The sequence below is a fragment of the Ursus americanus genome, chromosome 19 (assembly GCF_024610735.1).
Source record: "Ursus americanus isolate L20-20 chromosome 19, mUrsAme1.1.p, whole genome shotgun sequence".
NCBI lineage: Eukaryota > Metazoa > Chordata > Mammalia > Carnivora > Ursidae > Ursus > Ursus americanus.
This window is the reverse complement of record NC_142145.1, coordinates 2,663,301-2,669,300: the sequence shown is the minus strand read 5'-3', so window position 1 is coordinate 2,669,300 and position 6,000 is coordinate 2,663,301.

The following is a 6,000-nucleotide window of genomic DNA, read 5'->3' as shown; positions in this document are numbered from 1 at the left end:
GGAAGGCTCCAGAACTGGGGGATGTGAGGGCCGGGAAGAGGCAGCCTCTGGAGGGAGCAACAGTGTAATCCTGGATGAAGAGGAGAGGGATGCTCTGGCTGGGTTTGCTTCTCTCCACATTAGGAATCCGACAGGCGACTGGCCGAGGGGATGAAATGAACAGCGGCGAGATAAGACCTTCACAGAACTCTGGATGGGGACCCCAGAGTGCTCTCTAAACTCACACACTACCAGCAGATTGGTGGACTCCATCCATACACTCCCATTGCTGTTACTATAACCATTCCCAGATCCCTTCCTGGGACCAACAGGCGTCCAACTGAACTGCCTGCCAGTGTATATAAAGGGTCTTTGAGAAGTTAACGAGACATCTCGTTCATTAGGATCATGAGTTTCCCTGTTTGAATGCAGACCACCTACCATGATTCATGCTAAGGTCATTTAGGGGAAAAGAAGAAAGACTGAAAAATCCAGTTGACTGTTGCTGATGACGGTGTGTATCTGCGAACCGCACAGCGTGACCACCACAACTTCAGTGTGAGTCTCTGACTCACCACTTGGTTTGCTTCTTGCTGCTTAGGTTGTGCTCTCAAAGGCCAGCCCCTCTGCGGCCGTGCGTCCAAGTTGCTGGCAGCATTTACAGCCTGTAACAGTTAAGTCCAAGTGACAGCAAGAGTTAAGCATTGGAAATTTAAAATAATCTGTTTGGATGACAGATCCATTTCCTTTTTTTATTTTTATAAAGGTTTTTGTTTATTTATTTGAGAGAGAGTGAGAGAGATCACAGAGGGAGAGGGAGAAGGAGACTCACTGCTGAGCAGGGAGCCCGATGCGGGGCTCCATCCCAGGACTGACATCATGACCTGAACTGAATGCACGTGGTTCACCGACTGAGCCACCCAGGTGCCCGACAGATTCCTTTCCTTTCAATACAGTGGTAGAGTCGTCTATGTTTCTTTAGGATTTATTCTTCATATTAACAAGCGAGTACCATGTTATGGTTGATGCAGTTTGCAAATGGCTATTAGATAAATGCACACCGCAATTATTATTTTGCTCTTCCTCGTACTATTCTGATGGTAAGTCTGGGCCATTCTTGACTACTGCAGTAGGAACAAGGCAAGATGAAGACGAAATCATCAAAATTTGCCCCTTTCGGCTGCTTAGGATTGGATGCTCATAAGGCCAAGATCCTGGCTGAAATTTCTAATGGGTGCTGTGACAGCATGTCCCGTATTTTCTGGGGCAGTTATAATGAAGATACTCTGTTTTGTTATTCCCATACATTCAAGTTGGCCAGGTCGTGAGCTCCCTTTGTTGTAGGACATCTTCTCTAAGGGTGTGTGCCCCTGGCAAAGAGAGACATCAGGCCTTTAGTCAAGAAGTCTGGTGAGAGAGTGTAGACAGATCAAAGCAAGTCTGTCCTCACAACTTCAGGGACAACCCGAAGGTGTGTGCATGGCACTATCCGCTCTTGTGAGAGACAAGTTCGCAATAACAAGTGGGTAAATGGGATATTCCAATGGTAAAAAGTGAAGTAAAATTTCTTTTGAAGTCTGGGTGCTTGATTTTTTTGTGTTCCTTTAAATCTTTTAATATTTTTGAGCTTTATTCTGGGACACAATTAAATTACTTGGGAACATTCGATCCTTTTGGGTCTTGCTTTGAAGCCGCGTTAGGCAGGACCCACACCAGGCCTGGTTCAGGGCCAGGGTGGCCTCCCTTCTTAGAGAGCAGCCTCGGAGCCCGCTCAGTGCTCCGTGCGTCATGAACCTGAGCTAGTCCACACTGTCGGTGAGCGCTGAGAATTCTTCCCTCTGATCTTTTTGGTGGTTCTTTCCTGGCCGTACGTGTATGTGCTGATCAGTACGCGGCTGAGACCATGAGAGGGAGCCTCTGCAGACCTGTGGGTGTCCTCTCCGGTACTTTGCCCTGGGAGTTCTGTGCCTCAGCCGCCCCGACTTCTCAGTGTTGTGTGGTCATCAGGGAGACCATCGGGGGCTGCTTCGGCTCTCCCTCTGGGCACCGCAGCCGGCCCAGTCTCTCCAGGCAGTCGGGGGGCCCACCTTGTTTCCCTTCACACAGGGATCCCTGCCCTCTGATGCTTATCATCCAGTGTCTGCAAACCCTGTTCTGTGTGTCTTGTCGAGGGTGAGCGGGGACGGTCTATCTGGTGACCGTTGCTCTATTTCGAGAGGAGCCACCTCACCAGTTTCCATCCTCGATCCACGTCACAGTGGTTCTTTCTCACTCCCTCTAGCTGCCTTGCTGTGGTTTGGCTCAATTCTTCTTTGCACAAACTGCTTCTGAGCCCCACAGTAAGGACGCGCGTGAGCCAGCTATGGAGGTTGGCTTCAGATAGAGCGAGAAGAACGTGGAATGGCTCTGTCTTTGAAGGGCTCAGAGTCTAGCCTTAGGGAGTGAGTTTTGGGGGGTGGGCCAAAGAAACAAAAGTAAGGATTCAAGTAAATCAAACTAATGGAATCTGTCTTACAGAAGATACATGTGCAAAGTGATAGAGCACATGAAAAAAAGGATTGAAAAGTTCTGGAGGGACAGTCATGCCAGGGATTACAGAGGGGCCTACAGGTTTAGCAACAGTCCAGACAAAAACCTAGGAGTGCTTGAATCTGACCATACCAATCACCCGTGCTCTTCTGGGAAAGTTACAGAATGACCTGTGTTCCTAGCTGCATGTGATAGCCCCACGCGGTGCTCTGACACAGCCGAGGAGTCAACCTTCCCCCGATGCCTCTGTCCAAATCTCGACATCAGGCCAGGGCCCACTTAGCCGCATGGAGCCACAGGCATTGGCTAGCAGCTTTAGGCACATGTGGAGAGAGGAGGCTGCTGGGGGTTCCGCGTCCACTTACTCTTCCACTTGGGGAGAGGGAGAGGTGGCAGAGCATCACGGGGCCCCGTAGCATCCCAAACCCGGCCTTCTCATGAACGTAGCTCGGAGTTCTGACCAACCAGATGCGCGACCATCTTCCTCTGTGGATTGGCAGAGGCTGGCTCGAAATTGGTGGTTGGAGAAGCTCAAGCGTTTCGTCCTACAAGGGGCAGTGTAGGGAGTTGAGACTGAAAGAGTAGACGTTTTCTAGGAGGTCAAGGGAGGAAAGGACGTCCAGCACAGGAAGTGGTATAAGTACCAGTATGGAGCCATGACCTCACGCGGGCACGTGAGAAATGCAGTGGAGTCATTCCACGGTTCCAGCGCTGCCGTAACGACCACAGACTGGCTGGCTTACACATCCTCTCAGCGTCCGGAGGCTAGAGGTCAGGGTCAGGGTGCCGGCTAGGTTGGCTCTTTGTGGGTCATGTGAAAGCAGTCCTTTCATGCCTCTCTCCTAGCTTGATAGTCCCCATCGATCCTTGGCTTATAGACATTTCTCCCTGATCTCTGCCTTCTTCACAGCATCTTTGCTGTGTGCATGTCTGTCTCTGGGTCCAAATGGCCCCTTTTTGTGAAGAAACCAGTTATAGTGGATGGGGGCCCACCCTAGTGGTCTCATTTAAACCTGGTCACCTCTGTAAAGACCCTATGTCCAAATAAGGTTACATTATGAGGTCCTGGGAGTTAGGCCATCAACATATCCTTTTTGGGGTGGCGTAGAGACATGGTTCAACCATCATAGGAATATAAGAAATGTTTGGGAAGTGAAAGAACATGTTGGCATTGTGGCTTCAGATAGAAGGCTGAGAAACTTAGGGCTTGCGGTAAAGGCTCCAGAAACCCTTGAGAGCCTTTAAGCAGAAGAATGACAAAATTACATCGATGTTTCAGAGCACAGCCCTGTCCTGAGCAGACAAAGCTGGAGCAGGGACAACAGATCAGAAGCTACTTCACCACGTAGACCCCAGTCCTCAGGGCCCAGACACGGGCAGTAGCTGTAGGAATAGAAAGCAGGGCACCTATTTTGAGAGAGATTTTAAAGTCATGGTAACCCATCAGATGAGTTCATAGAGGTATTAAAGTGCCTTTCTTGGTGTCTTGGAGGCCAGAAGCAAGGATGGGGATGGTGGCTTGTCCAGAATTGAGGCTTCCAGGGTTTCCCAGGGAGGGGTGGAGGGGCCTTGAAGTACGATCTCAAATCTACACCGTGGTACATGGGGGAGATGGGCAGAGAAGACAGCCAGGACAGGTGAGTGAGTACAAGCTGTAGATGGATGAGGAGCCAGGAGGGTCAAGGGCTGGGAGATGGAGGGATCACTCCTTGTGTCCACCTGGAATGGCTGCAGCAGGAGGTAAAGTACAAACCAGGGCGTCCTAGTGGACTCCTGTCTCGTGCTCTGGGGTCCTGCTAGAGAAGGGGCCATGTGACGTGCGTATATTAGGGCAGGAGTGCCCCCAGCAACTTTTAGTACTTAGTTTAATGTCCCTGGAAGTGCTGTGTTTTGAGGCCACTTTTTGAAAGTCACACAAGGTATGACCCAAGATACTCTGAAGCCCACTTTGAGGATTAATTTTATATGTCAACCTGGCTGGGCCATGGTGCCCAAGTATCTGGTCAAACATGTTTTTGAATGTTCTGCGAAGGTGTTTTTTGGATAAGATTAACATTGAAATCATTTAACGTTTAGTGGACTTTGAGTAAAGCAGATTTCCCTGCATTTTGTGGTGGGCCTTACCTAATCAGTGAAGGTCTTAATGGAAAAAGACTGACCTTCTGAGAAGAAGAAATTCTTCCAGCTGTTGGCCTCAACCTGCAATGTCAACTCTTGCTGGGTCTCCAGCCTCCCATCCTGCTGCAGATTTTGTAGTTCCCAAGCATAACAGTCATGGGAGCTATATCCTTAAGGTCACTAGCTGTACGTATACACATCCTGTTGGTCCTGTTTCCCTGGACAGCCTAACATGCACATCACTGTGGTTGGCTTTAATTGTAGTTCTGTTTCCTCAGCCCAAAATGAGAACGTGGACTAAAAGTTGTTAAAAAGCAACATTTTTTTAAAAAAAAACAATACGTTAAAAATATATTTTGGGTGTTAGGACTTTGTAGCACCAAGCAATAACTCATCACGTCTCCTTTGCCTCCCTGCCGCTCACAGATGTTCTCTCCACAGAGGCCCGGGACCCTGGCGAGAGTGCAAGAGCCTAGAGCTGCCGATGACATCCTCTCGTTAGGCTGAAGGATCCGTGTTTCCCAAGCACCTGAGTTGCTTACTCACTGAGGGCAGAGCTGGCTGGGCTCCTGCATGTCCAGCTGCTGTCTTTGGCCTGTGCTTGTCCTGAGAAGTAGGCAGAAGGCCGCAGACGGGCACGGTGTTCAGCTCATCTCACTGAGTGTCTAAGGAGAGGAGCTCAGACTGAGGAGGAACGGCAGGTACGTCAGTTGGAAGCAGGACATGGTTACACCTGGGATGCAGTGGGCCTCCCTAATAAGACACATCAACAGGAAAACAGAGTGCATGCACAGTGCTGTAAAAACACCTCCAGGACCAGGCCATGGGGAAGATGCTGGAGACGGGGACAGGCGTGTAGGCCATCTTCTCAGGTTTTAATACATGCTCCCCTCGGCCCAGTGAACCCTAAGGACCAGAGGTGGCCTTCATTAGCTGACTCTCCCCTTTCTGTCTGGCCGCAAGGTGACTGGCACCAACTTCTATACTCAAAGAATCCACTAGAAAGATTAGAACTCTTAGCACTTCCATTTGGAGCATTTTTCTTTTTCTTTTTTTTTTTTTTAAAGATTTTATTTATTTATTCAACAGAGATAGAGACAGCCAGCGAGAGAGGGAACACAAGCAGGGGGAGTGGGAGAGGAAGAAGCAGGCTCCCAGCGGAGGAGACTGATGTGGGGCTCGATCCCATAATGCCGGGATCACGCCCTGAGCCGAAGGCAGACGCTTAACCTCTGTGCCACCCAGGCGCCCCTGGAGCATTTTTCAAGTAGCTAAGGGGAAGGATGATTCATTTACTTTATTTAGTTTTTAAATTACTGATAGTTTAGAAAGGTTGGGAAATCTGGCAAAATATTCACAATCAAGTTGAGAGTA